Source organism: Marmota monax, unplaced genomic scaffold (genome assembly GCF_021218885.2).
Source record: "Marmota monax isolate L192 unplaced genomic scaffold, Marmota_monax_Labrador192_F-V1.1 WCK01_AAM20220418_F8-fsc00448, whole genome shotgun sequence".
Classification (NCBI taxonomy): Eukaryota; Metazoa; Chordata; class Mammalia; order Rodentia; family Sciuridae; genus Marmota; species Marmota monax.
In genome coordinates this window covers 44,101-66,150 of record NW_026694507.1, presented here as the reverse complement: position 1 = coordinate 66,150, position 22,050 = coordinate 44,101, and positions in this window count along the sequence as shown.

Genomic DNA, 22,050 nt, shown 5'->3' with positions numbered 1-22,050 from the left:
GAGGCTGAAGTTGTGAAAGTATGTGTGTATCAGCAGTTGTGAAGGTATGGAGAAGCAGAAGGTATGTGCATTGGGAGGCACATAATTGAGGAGAAGAGAAATGATTTAGGTAATAATTCTGAGCAGTGAATTAACTGGAACTGAAGGACAGACAACTCCTGGGACTGGTCATCAAGAGCATCAAGTGAGTCAGAGTGAGGCTGAAGAGCATGCAAAGGTCCAGGTATGGAAGTCATGAGCAAATCATGACTGAAATTTCCACCAACGAGTTTAAATCAGGGAAATGACATAACCTAACAGCTAGTAAAAATATTCTGATTTCAAGGTGAAAAATAAATTGGACTGGAACCAAAGCCTGTGTGAGGAGGTATCAATTAGAATGTCAGAGATTGTTTTGTAGAGATAAAGAGAGTTAGATGTATTTAAAATACACGAAAGATTTTGCACAGGCTAAGAAAGAATATTCTGAGTGAAAATTTTGTTTGAAAATCTATTTATCTTAGTAATGTTTGAGAATTCTTATTTGTGGAAAGCTACAGAACTACTAAAATGAATTTTGTGGACAGCCACTGGCCAGGCTGTGCATAGGCCTCTGCAGGACTGTGTATTAGTGAATATAATCTCCTCACTTGTGCAATCAATGCTGTTTTGGTTAGTGTGAGGATAACCAAGTTCAGAAGGTAAATAAATGACTGCGTTATTTATAAATAAATCATTTATTTGTCTTCTGAATTCTTTAATAAAGAAGCTGAAGCAAACAAACAAAAATACATAATCAGTTTGGACAAGAAAGACTGTTTAAAGAATGAGTGATTGAACTGTGCATCAAAATATAGACAGGATTTATAGAGGTTGATGTGGATAGAAGAGGCATTCTGCAAGGGGAAAAACAACATGAGCAAAGGAGAAGAAAATAGTTTGTGTGTAAGAGGTTAACTTGATGTAAGGGAGGCAAAAGTTACATAAGTGGACATTGATCTTGAAGGCTTTTTCTCCTGTAGGTGCCACATAAAATCATTCACACAATCACAAAGGCCTATCAATTCTGCTTTCAAGTAGCTCTCAAATCCACACTCTCTTGTGAGATGTTTTTCTAAAGTGCATATCTGATCATTCTTTTCATGTGCTTAACATCCCTCAGTGCTTTCCTAGTCTCTGCCAGGCAAAGCCAATAAATACTGCCTGTTATGACTTCTGAGACCCTCCCTGGTCTGCCCGCTCTCAATTCTCTGGCTCCCCTATCACTCAGCCTGGCTCCCTCCTCCCCTTTTCCCATGTCTTAGCCAGAGGGATGATTTTTCTGTTCACAGACATACTACCTTCTCTCTCTAACAGGTCAAAGCTTGTCCCTAATTTTTCTTCTTTCACCCCTCTATTGATCTTCATTTAGATATCACCTCCTCCAGAAACTTTCATACTCCTTTCGACAGTAAGACTGAGCCAACAGTTTGTCTCCTTCTCCCTTGTTAACTTGTTTTTATTCACATCTTCGCACCTTTACCCTGAATTCACCTGCTTGTATTCATATTTGGATACAAGTTAATTCACAATCACTCATTAATTCATAAACACCACACAGACAAATCTTATATACTTCTGAATGTCCATGTTGCCTTATATATAGTATTTCTAGTCTCTACAATGACCTTAGGTGTTTAGTTTGTGTTGAATAGAAGATTGGCTAGGTGGATATCATTTTAAAAAGTGAGGAGATAGTTTGAATAGTCTGAGAGCTCTTTACAGGAGACTTTAGCTGCAAATTGAACAAATTTTATTTTATTCTTATTTTTATTTAAGTAGGGGTCAATAGTATAGGCCAAATAGGGTACATGGCCAGCTTTTACATGGCCTGTGAGCTAAGAATGGATTTTACAGTTTTCAAAGAGTTAATATAGAAGCCTATAATATAATTCAGACCTGAAGTAGTTCATACAGACCAAAATACTTATTATCTTGACTCTTTACGGAAATAGTTTGCTGACACCTATTCCATATAGATAGATAATATGCCATTTTTTGCAACTGTTTCTCTAAAATAGTGATGACACTGAAGTGATTTTTAAAAGTTTTGCTATTTATATACTGAGTATTTATTGTTCTTGTTGGCAGTGTTATTATATAACTACTGTTTTTCAAAAATCTTATTACCCTAATTTTATTTCTCATTTATTTATATTAGCTTTTTGAAATTCAAGGAGATGAACTGGATAACTTATTTTATAGCTATTGTGGTGATATGATTTTATTAGAACATGACCAGATTTCACCTATGAAAGTATGAGGTTCTGATATAACTAAACTGTGAGAAAAGAGAAATGGGAAGTGACATTTCTTAGATTTATTTTTCTTCATACATGAATCCATTTGATTCGCAAAACAATGCACAGACAAGTAATATGCTGTTTTCTATTAATCTTCTAGTTTGTCCTGTTTACTTTGTCACATAGGAATGAATGGATGGATGTATGGCCCAGATAGGGTATTTAGTTTTAGAGAACTTAAGCAACTTCTATGTAACTAGTAAATGAGGTGAGTGAACACTTTAACTTAGACAAGTATCTTTTAAATCCCATGAACACTGCTTTATGTTGTTTAAACATGGATGTCTTGTCTTAAACCTTCCTTAATGAACATAAAAATTATGATATATTTGAATACCCCTACTATTGATATTAGATGCTTACTGAACTAGGCATTGTTATAAGAACTAAAATGGAACATGTTTATATAAAACTCCACAAAATCGTATGGAGTCTATAATATTAACATGTCCATTTTTTTTAGTTATTGACAGACCTTTATTATATTTATTTATTTATTTATATGTGGTGCTGAGAATTGAACCCAGAGCCTCATACTTGCCAGGCAAGTATGCTACCACTGAGCCCCAGCCAGAGCCCCATGTCCAATCTCTGGATTTCCAGAGAGGGAAAACTTGGCCAAAAAAACACAAAACAACAATAAGAACTACAAAAACAAACAAAAAAATCCAAACTGTGAGCAAAGTCATGATGTGAAACAATTCCATTTCCAGAATCTTCCGCCACAGACAACTGAAGTCTTGCTTTAGTGTACATAGTATTTTTATGCATCTAGCTCTCAGCTAGGTAACGTTTCACTAATGATTAGCCTTCCTTCATAACCATGATGCAGGTCAGCATAATTTTCCTCTTTTGGAAGCTGTGCAATGAGTTTATTTGTAAATCAATACAAATTCTATGGAGGATGAAATTGAAACTTAGAGGTTAAGTCATGTATTTACAAAAGGATATTAGTATGAGTAAAGTGGATTTGCAAAGTTGTGATCTCTAAGCATCTTCTTAAAGGGACATACTGTATCCTTTGAAACTTCACATTGTGTCCCCTAAATATGTGCAATTCTTGGGTCAGTGAAATACAGAAATAAGTATACCATAATTTTTCCTCATTCTGATCTCTATAGTTACCAATTTAGACATCCTGCCATTCTGTGGTGATTCTGCCATTGTTTTCAACTAGGTGACAAAAACAGCTATTAGCTAACAAATAAAAATGCAATATTTTGATGAGTGCTCAGTTCCAATTGATGGCAGTTTTAAATATACATAGTTGTAGAGAGCCTTCCACTTTTACTAATGGCCATTTAAATTTTCATATGAATAATAAACATTAGTTATATATGCAGAATGCAGTTATTTTGGCAATAAGAAATTTAGTGGACATATTAAAAATATAGGAATAATTTCAGAGATACTTGAAGAAACATTTTATAGTATTTGTGAGTGGGTATACATGTCCATTTAATACAGTGACTATATATATAGATTAGCACAATGTGCACTAAATTGTGCTCAAGCTAAATGTTGAGTAAAGATCATATATAGGGCAAGGGCTCTTATGTTACTGTCTCCTGAGAACAACTAGAAGTACAAAAAATGGATTTTTTAAGTGTCAAATCAATAAGGTCAGAATGAGTGAGAAAGCTGAAAACAAGAATAAAAATATGGAAGTCAAACTTTAGCTGAAAAAATAATGCCTGGCTACAAGAAGAAAGAAAGCAGTATCATAAAGTGACAATTTGAAGGTGAAGAGTGATCTAATTCATGACATATCACCATTTAGAAGCTTATAAGAAATTGCCGGTACTGTATGTTTTTGGAACTAAGATTATTGTCTAGAATTCCAATTAAGAAAGAGCCAGACACCAAAGTATCCTTCTTTACTGCTAAGTGCCAAGCAAGTACCTTTTATCTATCTCACATGAATGAACAGAATATCCATATAATAAAATATATTGCAACAAGGGAATGTTATTCAGTGGTGCGTCCATATAGTGGAATACTTTTATCAATAAAAAGGAATGAACTAGTAATATATGCAGCTGCATGGGTGAAATTTGGAAACAAAGTGACAAAAGACATTCTCAAAATATCAAATATTATATGATTCCATCAATATGACATACCAGAATAATATAGACATAGGAAGTAGACTGACATTTGCTACGGGTTTAGGACGGAGAAGAATGTGAGGTTACTGATAGTGTGTATGGTTTTTTTCCTTTGGAAAAAAACAAACTGTTTTAATTTGAGATTGTTATATATTCACAACTCTGTGAATGTGGTAAAAACATATTAAATTTTATAATTTAGATGGGAAAATAACAATGTTATTTAAACCGTAGTTTATACCTCTTATTTTAACAAAACAAGGCACCTGAGCATGGATTCTGTGGAAAACATTAAGCAAAGGGTCTCTGCCCTAAGGCAAATCAGGTGGGGCAGCCTTTCTAAAAATAAGGGGATAAATTGAATATGTAAGTGATGATATTCAAATCTTCTGTTGCTTTTTTTTCATCATTTACTCTAAGAACATTAATATACAATTTTGTGGCCACTTTGGGTCTTTGCTAGGGGATCCTATTATCCCCAAAGGAAACTCTTGGCCATGAGTAAACAATGAGTTCTTTAAATGCTGATCAACTAGATTGCCCTATCATGAAGGCTATGACAAACACAATTTACCCTACATGGTTGAAACTTCCTATTTGTCTTTTATTAGCATACTCCTAAGTATGAGTAGTGTGTTAGTCAGCTTTCTATTACTATCATAAGATTCAAGTGATGATAAACTGAAGAGAATTATTATCCTGATATACAGTTTCAAAGGTTCCAGTCTGTGATTCAATTGCCCCCTTGGCTTTTGAGCCATGGTAGGGAGCACAGCATGACTAGAGTGCATGAGAGAGCAAATTCCTCACCCTCTGTGACCTAAAAACTTCCCATTAGGTCTACCTCTTTCAGTTCAACCACATTCCAAAAGCACCACCCTGGGAAACTAGGCTTTAACACATGGACATGGGCATTTGGGGAACATTCAACATCCAAGCTACAGCAAGTATACAACTGAGTATGCCAAAGAGCTCACGAATGTGCAGAAAAGAAGCAAACTGAGCAAGACAAAGATGATGAAGGGTTAATAAAAAGAAAATCTATCAAAACCTTTGGAGAAATATGAATATCTGCTGCATCCATGAAGCATATAGAGTGATTCAGAGAAACAAAATAGCTTTGGGAAATTAAAAGCCTGAAACTAGAAATTAAAAATTCATGAAGAGTATTGAAGAAAACTCATTCAAAATCTTTTAAGGAATTAAAAGAAAAATGCAAATAGATAAAAAGAGACATTAAGACATTTAGAAATCAAAAGATTCAGTATATCGATATAGAGAACAGAGAAAATCATCATTGAAGTAATTCAAGAAAATATTCCAAAACTCAAGGACAAGGAAAATTAGTACTTGTGCACACATGGCTACTTAAGTAAATGAGATAAAGTCAAGAGGTCAGGTTAGGCAGATCAACACTCAAAACTCATATATCAGACAGGCAATTAGCATGGACAGTGGATTCTGTGCATGAGAGAGTGTCAAAGTTTGGTGGAGTACAGGAAGGTATTGGGTCTATGCCCATAAAGAAGGCACTGGAGATAAGGTGAGGATATCTCTGTGGAGTTGGCCCCCTGAAATGATTTTTCTTTTTTTATTACTGGAGATTGAACTCAGGGACACTCATCCACTGAGTCACATCCCCATCCCTATTTAGGATTTTATTTAGAGACAGGGTCTCATTGAGTTGATAAGTGCCTTGATTTTGCTGAGGCTGGCTTTGAACACGAGATTGTCCTGCCTCAGGCTCCCAAGCCTCTGGGATATCAGGTGTGCACCACCATACTTGGCCTGAAATGATTTTTTGAGTATCAAATCAATGAGTTCAAAATGAGTGAAAAAGGAGAAAACAATAATAAAATCACAGAGATCAAACTTTAGCTGAAAAAGTAATGCCTGACTACAAGCATTAGTTGTGAAATGTGAAAAAAAAAATCGAAGCAAAATAAAGAATAGTCTTCATTTGAGAAGACAGTATGGGAGACAGTATTATCAAGGGACAGCTGAGATTTTATTTAAGGCAAGAAGGTGAAGGGAACTCTTAGGATATCTTTGAAAGTCTTCAGTGGAAGAAAGGGAGGTGTAGGATTGATTGAGACTAAGAGATTTACCAAATAATACAGAGATGTATGTTAAAAGGTAATGGATAATTTGGTGATCTTGGGACTTCTAGTCTATAATCTCTACTTAATAATCTAACACAATGTATAATCTAATATATATGTGTATTGGGTGATCTATATACATATATTTGTATGATCTATATACACACACAAGTATATATATATATATATGTGTATATATACACACATATATATGTATGTATAGATCAGATCCTTCTGATCTATAATCTTGAGAGTTTCTTAGAGAGGTCTGAGCAAGCAATTTGAATGGTGATGTACAATATTCCCTTCATTGACTGAGGGTAAAGACAGCAAATTCGCCTGATTCCATGACACTCATAGGGAAAATATACTCCAATATTTTATGTGTAATCATGACCATATAAAGAGAAGTCCAATAATTCTGCATTTTTTATAACTTACTCCCCCTGTCTATATTTGGAACATATACTTGCAACTGTGCAGTTTGTCATTGTACTTTAAGGATCTCTGTATGATGGCATGCCACTGATAAGAATTCAGGAAAGATGACTCATAAAGAGAAAGAGTATTTAGCAAGATTTTGCGATTTTATTAGGAATCATAGACTCAGATGGCATTTTGTGGTGTCTATTGTTCTGAATTTTCAAATAGAAACCCCTATAACTCTGATGAAAAATTGAATATTTGTTTGGTAGAGTGGGCATAATCACTTGAAGGAAGTAGGTTCAGGATAGAGGAGAAAAATGAGGGAACTCATTTAATAACCCAAAGAAGTACATACATGTTATTTCAAATGTTATTTCAAAGATCTTTAATATTTATTGAAATACTATGGAAAAATGGTGTGTTGTTAATAAATTGTACATAGATTATGTTTTCAAATCACTAAATATGACTACATTATTTCCATAGCTCAACTTTTCCTTAAATATGTGTGCATTGTTAAAGTTCCTTAAATTCAGCCTATCTGGATATATTAATGATAATTTTGATGTTCATGGATTACTTAATTTATTAAATATATTTATTGAAGACTTACTGTGTTTTAGTGGTAATGGATGGAAAGATGGAGACATTCTCTGTCTTCATTTATCTTACATTTGAAACTAAAATGTATATTGTTTGAGATTTTTAGAAATGTGGACAAATCAGGCTGACATGAAGACCTAATTTCTATAATAAATTTCTTGTTTTATTTTGCTTTGATTTTTGAAACAGTTAAGATTTGATTAAGATATTATTGTCTGCTAATAAATAAAATTAGATTTTTTAAAAATTAAAATATCATTTTGCCTTAGAACAAACTTTGCCTTTAATTGTGGCAATTCTAACTGAGAAAAAAACAATGTCAATCACAGTAGTACTTAGGCTATCTGCTGTTATGCTCATAAAATAGAAGGGAAAAGCAAGTTATCTCTGTGCTTGAAATATAACAGTAAAGTTTAATGTCATTAGATTCTGATGATTTGAGGGAAAGGATTATAGATGAAAGAATAAAACATATCTAAAATAGAGATAACATTGGATTTTATGATCTTGAAAATGTGTATGTGGCATTACTCTTTTGGTCATGCATTTTACAATAGCCAAAATTAAAACACATATCAAGAATATAATAAACAGGAAACAAAAGTTACCTGTAATTCTCCAAACTGTAGAATAATCATTGAATATATTTTGCCAGTCTTTGATCATTGCTTGGGTAAATATATGCGAGAATACTCGTGTATATTTTATATTTACATATATACATGGCACATTTAGTTTTCTAGACTCAATCATCAGTTAGGAATCCATAACAAGAGTATTTTCTGAAATTATTTAGAATTTTTAAAAAATATATTAAGCAATGCATAATATTCCACTTTATAGCTATTCATGGTTCCAACCTTGTAAGGAACATATCCAATGTGGTTATCACAGAAGTATTTAAAATATTAAGTGAATTTTATTTTTAGCTTTTAGATTTAAAAATTATATCATATTCTATATTTTTTTGTACTTACCTGTGACAGTTGACCAAAAGGGATCATGCACATATTCTCAGTCTAACCCATGCAGTTATTTCTATCTATGTTTGGGAATATGAGTGTTTTCCTTCAGTTGCACTGCATAGAAAATACACTTATCTCTGAAAGGTACTAGTAGCAGTGGTAGTTCCTTTTAGAACACTGGCTGGCATATAAAAGGCAAGCAACAAGTGGTGATAATTATGATTAGTGTGATTAGAATCTATAGGGATTAGGCTGGCTTTTTGAAACTCAACATCAGATCTGTTACAGATGAGAGAACATAAGAGGATACAGTAGAAAGACAAATGGTTCTCTGTGAGGACAGTAATGAAATCTGTGACTGTGTCATTTTATAGCAATATCACTCTTCTAAATCTCATTCAGCAGCAAATCAGGGACACAGACAATTTTAATTATATGGGCCCCATGGAAGTAATAAATGGTTGTTCATAAACACTCCCAGTGATTTTCATGAGCTTCAGATAAATCTTTGGATGTGGACTTCCGTTTTTTTGGGTAGTGCTTGCAGATGGGCAGTTGATTATTACATACAGTTGGCAAGGCTAATAGTCTTTGGGGAAGACTTAGGGTCTCCTCGGAGGATAATGAAGCCTGGAGTGGCCCATAGCAGCATTGCAACAACTTCACTCATGTTAGAACTTGTCTGTCAAGTGTTTTGAAACATAAAGTGATATCCATTCATTTAACCTCACTATGGTGTTTCTTTTATTAAACTTTTCTTTCAAATTAGGAGTTTGATCAAATGAATGTTTTGCCCATTTTCACTAAAAAAGTTGATAGTTGATATATTTGTGCAGTTTGCTTTTAATGGTGAGGCCACTTTATAACAATGTAATTAAAATAAAAATGAGAGATGATTTAAGTAAAAAATATATGAATCTTTAACTTTTTCCAATTCAACACAATTGGGCAAAAGTAAATATTTTGAAAACAAAGAATAAAGTTTTCAGTTTCAGTTAATTAAAAAGCCATTAGTTTCTAGTTAATTAACATAGTAACAAGTAACAGCTCAGATGATGGAAGACCTGAGAAATAATCCTCCTTCCTTCTTCTTATGGTCTGCGTATGATGAGTTACTGTTTACCTCACTTCCAGAAGAACACTGCTAGCTCCAATAAAAAGAGGAAACCTTTAAAACAGATAAATATTTTCTTCAAATCAATTATGCTTTCAACCAAAAAATACCTTGGGTACTAGAGAAAATAGTCAAATTTACATAAATAGCTAATGATTTGCTGTAGAGAACATGGCCAAACTTATATGTGTGTGAGTTTATACACAAATATAAATAAATGAATATATATGTATATATATAATAAATAAACGAATTTATATAAGTAATGAATGAATTTATATAAGTAATGAATGAATATATATATCTATATATATACATACATGCATTTGTGCATATATAGTATGAAAGAATAATTTGACACATAAGTGGAATTTTTTCATTTTTAACCATGAAGTTACATATTTTTTTTTATCCTTTGCAGAAAATATGGACCTTTGCACAATGTATAAAGATAGATATTACCCAAGTACATTAACATTGGTAATGATATGATACTACAACAAAATTTCAATTTATTTGAAAGAATAAAATATTCCAAAGACCTAAAATATGGTAAATTACTCATTTTATGATAAGGAATTCATGTTTAACTATAAACCTATAGTATTATTAAAATTCTCCTAAAACACTTAGTATTAAAATCTAAGATGAAAATTAAGGTATTAATAGGTTCAACATTCTAAAACTCCTTAAATTTTAAATCATTCATTCACATGTACATTAATTATTTGAGGGACCTATTTTGTGCCAGTCACTTTTCTAAGTGATGAAAATAATGGTAATTACAGGTATATAATAAAACTGGCCATCATTTGTTTAGCATATATTATTCTTAAATTATTCACACATTGTCAATACATTAGTGGCAGTAGAGCAAAGTACTTAAACACAGGATTATTAAGCCAGACTAAATAGTTTTAATAAAAGCTTTCACCTTGATAGCTATGTAATCTTATTTCTAATCTTTCTGTCTCACTTTTATTATCAATGTAATGGAAAATAAATGCCTCTGACCTCGTTAGTTTGTTGTGAATATTAAGTGAGGCAAATCACGTAAAATATTCAGAACATCATCTGGGTCATTTTAAATATTCAATATATTATGTATATTACTATTATTGCTGCATTGCATTATCAATATTATTTGCATTAATGCTAAGGGGTTGGGATAATTAATTTTTCTTATGGGATCATTTTAAGTCAAGTGACTTGGGAAACTCACATATCAAGAAACTGTGGGGCACAGGAGTAACAATATTGTCTATGAGTGTCCAACACTCCACCCTCATTTCCCTTCATTTTGCTACATTGAATATGCTTAAGTTCCCCACTTCAGGGGTCACTTTAAACACACACACACACACACACACACACTTGAATTTCATTCCAGGTCTTGGGAAAATCTGCAGATGTTATTAATGTGTGATAGTACCATGGAAAGGGTGAAGGGGTCTGATGTTTTTATATGTTCTGCACAAAGTTTTTCTACTTATTTATGTCTTTTTTTCACTCATTACCACAAAATCTATTGGGTATTGTTATTGCTACTTCAGTTTTTATATTTTATTTTAATTTTTATCCCTTTTGAATACATTCTAAGAATTTTTAAAAAGTAAAACAAAAGTTGTTCTTTGCATAATGGATATATACAACAAAGGAAATAGTAGGAAACCACCTAAAAGTAGATACTGGACATAATTACCATGTAAAATTTTGGCTGTTTTTCAGAGAATCACTTTTATAGGACCTTAATTCATCCTATTTGAATTTCATATTGTTCCTCTAAAACCCATTTCCTATGTTTCTTGTCCTTCTATAAGTACTCTATCACACATTTTCTTAATAGTCAAACTATCCTGAAAGAAACCGATACTTTATTTTTTAGATATTGTATGTGAAGATGGGAGTATAATTTAAGAGCATGCTGGATTCGTTTTAATGTGTATGTTCAACAATCCTAAACCTTACTTCTAATGGTTGGCAAAGATACAGATCTGGAGATCTGGCAGTTCAACTCTTGTATAGCTATGACATTTTCCAGTTTGCTACATACAAACACTTAGGCTTCCCTGAATGTATTAAGCATTCTGGATATTACGAGAATAATATTTAGACGTCATAGCACTTGATAACATTTTTTTTAATAAATCAGCTTAGTGTTTCAGCTAGACCGAACGATTATGGTTCCATTGTGCTCAGAGTAATAAATGAGAAGGGGACATCTTGTTTTCTTACTCTGTCATACCTGTATAATAAGGTATTTCAGATTTAAAAAACAGTCATTTCTCAACAACTAAACTCAATTAAATCACTAGATGGAAAACACCAGCAGAGAACACATATGAATCTTTTATTATTCTAAGCAAGGACAATGAGATACTTTTTAACACATTTATTCTATTTATCCTACTTAGCCTATTTATCTTTATAATAAAAAGTACAGCTATTACAAATGTTTCTAAGCTCTTTTAAAATTTCCCTGACATTTAAAGGAATCTAATGTACAGGAGACTTATTTATTCATGTTTTGTGCCTTATTGTCTTTCAAAAGCTGAAAGTTCAGGCAATAATGCTGTATCTCAATCCAACTGCATATCTTAAAAAGGGATTTTAGTAAAATACTGCCTAGATAGTACGTCAGTCAGTTTTCTGTCATGATAACAACTGCCTGAGATAGTCAACTTTTTTCTCTTTCATTCCTTCCTCCCTCCCTCCCTTCCTTCCTTCTTTTCTTCTTTCTTTCTTCTTTTTCATTTTGTTACTGAGAATTCAACCCAGAGGCACTTTAACACTGAGCAATATTCCTAGTGTTTTTTATTTTTTTTATTGTTGATACAGGGTCTCACTAAGTGGCTTAGGTCCTCATTTGATTGCTGAGGCTGGCCTCAAACTTGCAATCCTCCTGCTTCAGACTCCCAAGTTGCTGGGGTTCCAGGTGTGCGCCACCATGCCTAGCGAGATATCAACTTTTTAAAAGAAAAGTTTTATTTTTGGCTCACAAGTTTGAAGTTTTCTATGATCCATTGGCCCAGTTGTTTTGAGCCTCTGGAAAGGCAGTATATCATGGTGGGGTATGCCTGGTGGAGGAAAATTCACTTCATGGCCAGGAATCAAGAGAGAAAGAAGAACAGAACTGGGATCCCACAATTGACAACACCCTCATTGACCTAAAGACAATTGGCTAGGCCTCAGCTCTAAAAAAGTTCCACCAACTCCCAATAACAACACCCCAGAGACTGAACTTTGAACATATAGATATTTGGGAACACTCAAGATCCAGTCTATAACAGACAGACATTTGTGTTTAGGAAAATTGGTGATTGATTTACATATTTTGTGTGGATTTGCAGTCAAATTATGAGTTAATTTTCAAAATTTAATTAAACATCTTTCTTATTCTATTCTTGATGATATTACAATCTATCTTTGACTAGGTAATTTTTAATTCCCAGAAGCTTATTTCTCACAATTCTGGAGGCTGTGAAGTCCAAGATCAGGGCGACTGGCAGAATTCAGTGCCTGGTGAAGGGTCATTTTCTGCTCTCCAGATGGAGCCTCTTGTGTCCTTCTGACAGAAGATGAAGGCAGAACTGTGTGTGAAGCCTCTTTTGCAAGGTACTTCATCCCACTCAGGAAAACAGAGTTCTCATAACCCAATACCACTTATAAGTCTCATCCCTAAATCTATCATATTGGCAACTGAGTTTCAACATATAAAATTGAGAGGACACAATCAGACTACAACAGTAAGTATTTACTTGATACAGGTTGAGTGTTCTTTATCTGAAATGCTGGCGACCAGAAGTGTTGTTGCAGATTTGGGAGTTTTTCAGATTTTGAAATATTTTCACAGACTTTAATTGGTTGAACATTCTTGATCTGAAAATCTAAAATCTGAAATGGTCTGCAATCTGAACTTTTTGAGAGTCAAATGTTGCTAAATTTTGTATTTTGAAGCATTTTAGATTTTCAGAGTAGGAATGCTCAACTTGCAATGCAAAAAATACACTGACAGTGTGGTAAAATGTATGTCTCTGATTAAAGATGTCTACCTGGTTTCACTTTAGGACAATTAAAATAGTGTGTGTGTGTGTGAGTGTGTGTGTGTGTGTGTGTGTGTGTGTCTGTACATGCATACGTGTGTGTTTTTATGAAGACCATATACAAAACATGTAAGTTCATGAGGGGAATAGAAAAGTAACTAACATATTTTCCTCCAAAGGCTCAAGTATTAGTGAAACTGCTAAATGTGTATCTAGAGAATATTCATCAAAAACAGTGCATGAGCCATGCTTACTTAGCTGCAAGTTCATTTTTAAAATAGAACAGAAATGGCAAAAAATTCATCTTAACTCTATCATTCACTAGCTGGGTGAAATTCACTTAATAACTTGAAGCCTCATTTTCACTATATGAAAAACAGCATATAAATTCTACACAAGAAAGATTTAACAACAATGAAAACAATATTAATATTATTATTGACTAGCATAATTAGAATGCTTCTTATTGTTATATTCCATTGAAAACTTTTTATGCATACAGGAACATGAGCTGATTCTAACTGGTGGCTCTCTGAACTTTTACAAAATGACACCACCAGTGTAATAAGTTCCCAGATGCAGAAAGTCAATGTAATTAGAGACATAGATGCTCTAGAAGTTCTACATGACACCACAGTGTTACCCAACATGATTCTTTTTTTTCTTCTGGTTCTGGGGATTAAACCAAGGGTTGCATTACCTCTAAGCTACACCAACAGTCATATTTTATATATATATAATTTATTTATTTATTTTTGAAAAAGGGTTTCCCTAAATTTCTGAGGATCTTACTAAGTTGTCAAGGCTAGCCTGGAAGTTGCTATCCTTCTGTCTCACTCTTCTCAGTGACCAGGAATACAGACATGCACCTTGTTGACCAGTTACCTATAACTAATCTTTCTCCTCTAAGGATAGCTAATATCTTATTGTCTTGACTTACAACAATAGTTTGTCTGGTATTACTGTCCTTATTTTACCTCTATTGGCCCTTACTTTTAGAAAAAGTTAATTGTCTTTCTATACTGATAAAGTCAAAGGAGATTCATTCTCATTAGAAAGCTATAGGGATCCTTCTTTAAAACTGATTCATTGATATGAGTATTGGGCTGGAATACAAAAACAAAAACAACACTGGAATTCCAAGACCTTTCTTTAATGTCTGTGATTCCTAATTTCTCCCTCTCTTAATGAGATGCTAGTTTGTATTGAGTAGGATGTAGAAGAGTTTTGTGAACTGTAAAGTACTGTGTAAGTATGTTAGCAGCACCTATAGTAATAATGGAAAGAAAGAAAATAATGTGAAAAATCTTTGATCAAGGATAGATTATACATATATTCAGGAAATGACAAGAACTGTGAACAGGTGAGTTTATGGTTGTAGTGCTGGGTACATGGTAGAGAGACTAGTGATGGGGTGATTAGGTTTAAATTGAGTTTGGGAACATATGGAGCCAATATGGTTTTTGAAATTCAATATCATTATTATTCAAAACTAAAGAGGCTTTAGAAACTATGACAGAAGTAGAGTGGGTCTGCAGGTATTGCGCATAACAAAGACCTAAGTTAAATATGTGACATGGCCTGAACCAATAAATTAATTAATTAAAGTCATTTACTTATTATGTATTTAAAGTACTGTTATTTGCTTTTGAGACCACTTTTTAAGAAATTTAGGTGTGGTGAACATTTTTATAAGTTTAAAATAATAAAAAAGTAATTTTGGTTTTAAGGTTGTCAACTTCAGAATTGGAAACACGTTAGTTATGAAGGACTGCTTCCTTCTCTTAGGAGAGCCTGGTGAGGAGAAAAAGGGAAAGAAGGAAACCTTTCTACCATCTCTCCTGTGGCCATCAGAAAGCAAATGTTGGTGATCAGGAGGTAAAGTTTAATTCCATAAGATCATGGCTCTAAAATTTAAGGATATAAGGGTCCCTTGAGTGAGTAGTTAAAATGCAGACCTGGATTTTAAAATGCAGGTCTGGATCTGACCTCTGAAGGTTGTAGTTCATTGTGTCCCTGAGGGGGCCCATGAGATTCTAATAAAGCTGCTCTAGGAACCACAATTTGACAATCACTGACTGAGAGAATGGAATATTCTGAGTCTTATGTTAAGGCACAAGGAACCTGGAAAGAATATAACTTTTGCCATAAGCAGGTGTGAGGGAAGACAGATACTGAAGCAAAATAGTACTTGAGAAGGGAGCAGATGGCAGGAGAGTGGACATTCAAGTGAAACCAGGAAGAAATAGCATGCAAGAAAAGGTGCAGAGCCCCCGGAGGACATAAAAACCACAGGAAAATCACACAAGAAAGAGAAAGCATGTAGGTGAGAGATTCTCAGAGAGCAAAATCAAAGAAGTTTGAGAAAGAAAGCACTGAGGATACTGTGGGAGCAATTTACCTCTAGTCCAATAACAAATGACACTTGAGAAATATAGAAAGGAAATATATCAGCCTTGTAATTTATACACAAAAAAAAAAATAATAGAAAAAGATGCAGTCTCAAGACTGCAGCAGCCATTCACAGCTAGGAAGTTTCACTAACATGGAGGCCAACTTCATGTTTATGTTCACTAACATAAAACAAGACAGGGAAAAAAAAGCCAATTAAAGATACAAAATTAGGTATGTAAATATATGTTTCTTTAAAATGAAAAAGTGATTACAAAAAGTTCTTGTGAATTTTAAAAAGCTGAGGAACACAAGATTTTAGAAGAGTCACATGTAATAATAACTACTGTGTGGCACATATATAGCACTGATTTGTTTTGCTTATAAACTCTTTAATCGCTGTATCATATGGCAGTTGTCTAATATTGCATAGCAAAGGATGGAAAGATAAGTTCTTATTGGCAGCATTATTTACTGAATTGTTATTATCAGTTGCTGTCATTATTATTTACAGTTTTGAAAAGTTTCTTTTGGCCAAACAGTTCCTTACCCATGATACTACACCTATTTCCTTTGGAGTTTATTGTTTAGGTGGGTCTTTTGCTGGAGAACTTAGGATTCTAGGCCTTTGCTCTCTCATGACTCTTGCTGTGTTGTTGCCCCATTTCTGCCTGATCCTTGCTGCTGTTCGGTTTTCAGGATTTGGGGAGAAGTTGTGTATGGGATGATATGGTCATGAAATTCCCCCTGAAAAATGCAGAGTGTAGTGTTTGCCCCACTCTTCAGGTTCCAACATCTTGATGCTCAATAAAGTCTGAAGGCATCTTGTCACTGGCATTGGGTAGATTCTGGCCTGCAACCTGGAGACCACCAACAGCTGAGGGTGGGCCCCTAGACTGTGGCTGTGTCCACATTCTTTGAAGATAACTTTCCACCCTGAGTTGGTAGGAGTTTGCTTCCAAAAACACTGGTTGTGAGCATAGTTTGGGTCTATGGGGGATTAATTGGTAGGTCACACATTTCCAACCTCAGTAGTCTCCAGAGATACCTGCTCTCTAGATTCATGCCCAGACAGGAAGGGAATTCAGTGGATCATTTATTTCTCACCAGTATGTTGCCTTGTACAAAACTACTTAAATCTGCCTCTTCATACAGAGGTGATAAAGGTTCATCCTTGTCCTAACAGAAGTGCAATTTACATGAGTGCACTCAAGCATCAACAAGTAACAAACACAGGATAAAAATCTATTGATAATTACCACATCAAAATCTAAATATAAAGATACACTTGTTGCCATTAAAAGATTAAATAATTTACTTCAAATTAAAGTCAGATATATCTAAAATGTTATTCTCAAAAGATGTGCACCATGTTCCTCCCTCCCAACTATTTTTATAGTTAGCTGACAAATAAAATGATATTTAAATGTCTGACAATTGTATTGCATCACATTCTATTTTCTGAGGACGTTCAGAAAGTTGTTCCTCAACTCTGTGTTCTAAATTGTGGGTTATCATAATCATCATTAATGATTTGTTCCATTGATTGAACCCCTTAAGGTACTCAGCCAGTAAAATGATGAGCATTTTATAGGGGATAATCCATGGGATAATTGAAGTTTTTAGAACAACTGACTGTGAGTAATAATTCTGATTGTATTTGACTGACAGAAGGAACGCCTCATGATGGCTAGAGTCTAAAGCAATGCTCATCATTAATCTGATTTTTCCATCTTTGCTAAAGTCAAAATAAAATTATAATGTTGAAGAAATGAAGAATAGAAAATAAAATTTGATGTCTTTGAAAAGTGTTCTTCTGTTAAAAAAAACAAGAAATCATATTCTGAAGTCCCTGACATTGTGTTCTTTCATTTCTTCAGAATGAATTCTTGGTCCACTATCTCACGAACAAGTCTGTGAGTGGGAGATGGCTACAGGGAAATTGGGATAGGGCAGCTGAAACATGATCTCAATCTCCAGCAGTATCTCTTGATCCTGAAAATCCAGGATCAAGATAATCATCCATCCCTGCCTTCCAACCATATCCCTGACAAATTCCATCCACTAAACATCTCCTATTTAGAAATTCTTGATTAGGACTCTTCTATGGCATTCAGGCTTGACAGAGCTCTGAGTGGGCAGGAGGGAAGAATGGCAGACTGACCTGTATTAGACAGCCAGTGGGCTCTTGAAAATTACTGATTATATCTGGTAAAGTATATGTTCCTTTTCTCTGTGTGCTTGCCACATCATTGTAATGTTCTGTAGGCCGTCATCTGAGAAATGAAGTAAGACACACAATAAGCCTCAATGGGTAAGACTGGGCTAAGCAAGAAGTACTGTCTTTTACCTCCTTTTAGGAAAAGCTGTGCTCCATGGGTAGGCAAGGGCTTAGATTAAAGCCTCTTCTCTGTAAACACACATATTTATATGTGTAGGACAATACACACATTTTACTTTAAAACACACACGCCCATTTTCATAGAACATGTGTAACCACTGAGTTTTAGGATATTCTTGGATTCTACCCAAATCCAGTCAAAAAGTTTCATTTGTAGTATATGTTCAAACACCAAGTGTTGTATTCCCTGGTATATTAAGATTCACTTTGGAGTTTAGGGGTACCTACTAATTGAATAATCTCTACTAGTAATCTACACCTTAGCATATTTTTGTTGAAATTCTTGTCACTGTCTTAGTCGGAAACAATCATAATTAGAATTGATTAAGGTTAGTTGATCAAAATACTATTCCCTCTTAATAATCCTAAGAGGAAAGGAGATAAATGTAGTACATCCTTCATATGAGATGCTTTTTAAGGTTTTGTATTATTGCTTATGTTTTATTGTTGAAACTGTTATCGTTAGTGAGCTATTTGAGTGCGGCTGCTGTGTCTCCTATTTCCTGGTATCTCAAGAATGGATTTCTCTCATAGATGCTGTGATTTCTCATCATAAATGTTGTGATGATTTTATTTTAAAAAAATATAAGGAACTACACTGCTCTTCACTTACTTCCAGGAGAAACTCCACATGGAGAGAACAAAGGAACATGACTAATGGTCTCGCAGTGATGTCTTTACTGTAACTCTAAACTCTGTTCTATATAAAACAATAAAATTTATTAAAGACCTATATTGTGCCTGGGTAGGACAGTCCTAATGTCCACTTAGAAAGCCTGAAAAACTGTGTTTGGTCTAATTGCAATACCATGACACTGGGGGAAATGTTTTTACAATTTGTAACTTTGTAGAATTCAATATTGCCCTCTAGCATAGTATAACATATATTTCTCTGAATTCAAAGATAATAATTGAACTTCCCATTACAAATAGCTAGAGATTCACAGAAACAGTTGCTTTGCGCTTTCATCAAAGTTGTTGACGCACGTTTAACATTGCCTTTTTCTGTGTCTGTCACTCAACGGTACATTATATTTATAAATTAACAACACTCAACTATTTATATTATTCTGATCTGCCTGAAAGCATCATGCATGATGCATAAACAATTCAGTCCATTGATAAGAAGCTTCAGCAGAGTATAAGAATATAGTTGTTTAATTTTAGATCTTAGAAATCTCAGTGCAGGTACCACAAATCCTTGCTGTACCACACTGAGCTCATGAGAATCAATTGTGCTTTGTAATTTGATCACCCCTCTCTTTTCCACTCAGGTCTGTCCTTCTCATTCATTTCTTGCTTTTATTTTTCTTGCATTATTTTCAATATTGATATGACCTAGCTTCATTTCAATTTTTAAGAGAAGTTTGATAGAACACATGAAGAAAAGGGGAATAAAAAGATACATACGATTCCAAGCATGTTTTTAATACTATATATAGTATAGTACAAAAGTGTGTACAGTGTTTTATTTCTTTAGGATATTGTTGATCTGCCTGTGTAACAGACATTTCAGCATATTGAAATCATGTCTCCAATTTGCCCTTGTCTTTTCCAGTGAAATTATCCTTTCTCCTGGGAGCCATCCTACGGTTGTGCCAGTTGATTTAGTGATGTTGGTATGAATAAATAGTGTTCAAAATGACATGGAGCCATCATGTTGGTTGCAGAGGGGTCATCAAAACCTAGATGGCAAGGGACAATCAATACATCTCTATTATACACTGATGGAAGGGAAGTGTTTTAAGACAGCAGCTCCATCATTCAAAGGTGCTTATATATTCTCAAAATAGCTGTCTTTAAAGAATCAATTTTTAATGGGATTAGGGCCTTATCATTTTAAAGCTGCTTGGCCAGTCTATAACTTTGACAACTACCTTTATGCCTTTTCTCATTTGTAATGTACTTTCTCATCAGAAGTGCTCAGAGAAAAATGTGCATACAAAAAACAACTAATTTTCTTTGAAAGAAGTCTGTTATGTAAAAAGTTGAAACTTTGTGCAATTTAAAATTAATAGTTTTCTATTAAATAAAATTTCAGTTTTCAAAACTAGTCATTAAAGAGTGTATTTTTAAAAATCTTTAGATTCAGGAATAAGAAAACTAAATCCTTCCTACAAAGGCTTAATAGTAGAATAGGAATGAAGAATGGTTTGGTGGAACTTGAGTATGATTTTGTTTGACCTGGAGGTGGACAGTACTGATTTGAAATAAATCCAGGCATTTCACCAGAGCTGGGCATCATAGTATCTATAGTCTCAGGGCCTTGGAATTTCTTGCTAAGACCAGTGCCAGTGCCTACCACCCCTGAAAGGCCCTGGCTTTCATGACTTAATTTATTTTCACGTGGTGATGTTGATCTAATGCTAGTAACTTCTAGATCTGTGTTGAAAGACTTGCATCATCCATTATATAAGAAATTGACCTATTTTGATTTGATCTATACATACTTGAAATTTTGCCTTACAGACTTATTTTTTTGCTAACATTTTGCTGGTGTACAATTAACATAATATAAATCACACATATTTAAAGAGGAAAACTTGGTATTTTGTCATATGTACACCTGTAAAACCAACTTTACATTCAAGATAATGGACAAATGTATCAACTCCAAAAGATTATGCCCTTTTGTAACCCTTCTTTCCCATAACTCTGTCACACTACCTTCTATTCTTTAGTGACTACTAATCTGCATTATTTTTGCTTTCTGCTGCTGTATATTAATTTTCATATTTCTGGAACTTACATAATGAAAATTATAAATACTCTTTCTTGTCTAAAATATTATATCTGGAAAAAATTTAAGGTTCATTTATGTTGATATGTATATCAGTACTGTATTCTGCTACATTGCTGAGTAATGTCCTGTCATCCATATTTGTCACATTATTTTTATCCACATTATTTTTATCCATTAACCTGTGGATGAACATTCTATATTCCTTTACATTGCTGAGTAATATCCCATAATATGAATTAACTCAATTTTTTTATTCATTAACCTTTGGATGGACATCTGAACTGCTTCCAGTTTTTTTTTTTTTTCTTTTTTGTGGTGCTGGGGATTGAATACAGGGCCTTGTACATGCAAGGCAAGCAATTCCACCACTGAGCTATATCCCCAGTGCCCAGTTTTTTTTTTGTTTTGTTTTGTTACATATAAAGATTCTAAGAACATTTGTTTTCAAATCTTTGTAGGGGTTTATGCTTCCATTTTTCTTGTGTGACCAAGAGTGGAATTTATGGAGTATAGACATGTACCACACATCGATATTCTAAGTCAATGGCTCACTGCAGCAATTTTGCAATGAAATCAGTATTTCAAAGAGGTATTTGTTTTTTATATTTACTACAGCACTATTCACAATTGCCAAAGTATGGAAACAACCTGTGTTCATTGATGGATAAACAAATCACAGTGTACATGCAAACACACACACACACACACACATTTACACACACACATGGAATACCAATCAGCCTTGAAAAAGAAGGCAATCCACTCATTTGTAACAACATAGTTAGTCCCAGGAAATAAATGAAGCATTAAATAAGGCAAGTAAAGAAAGACAA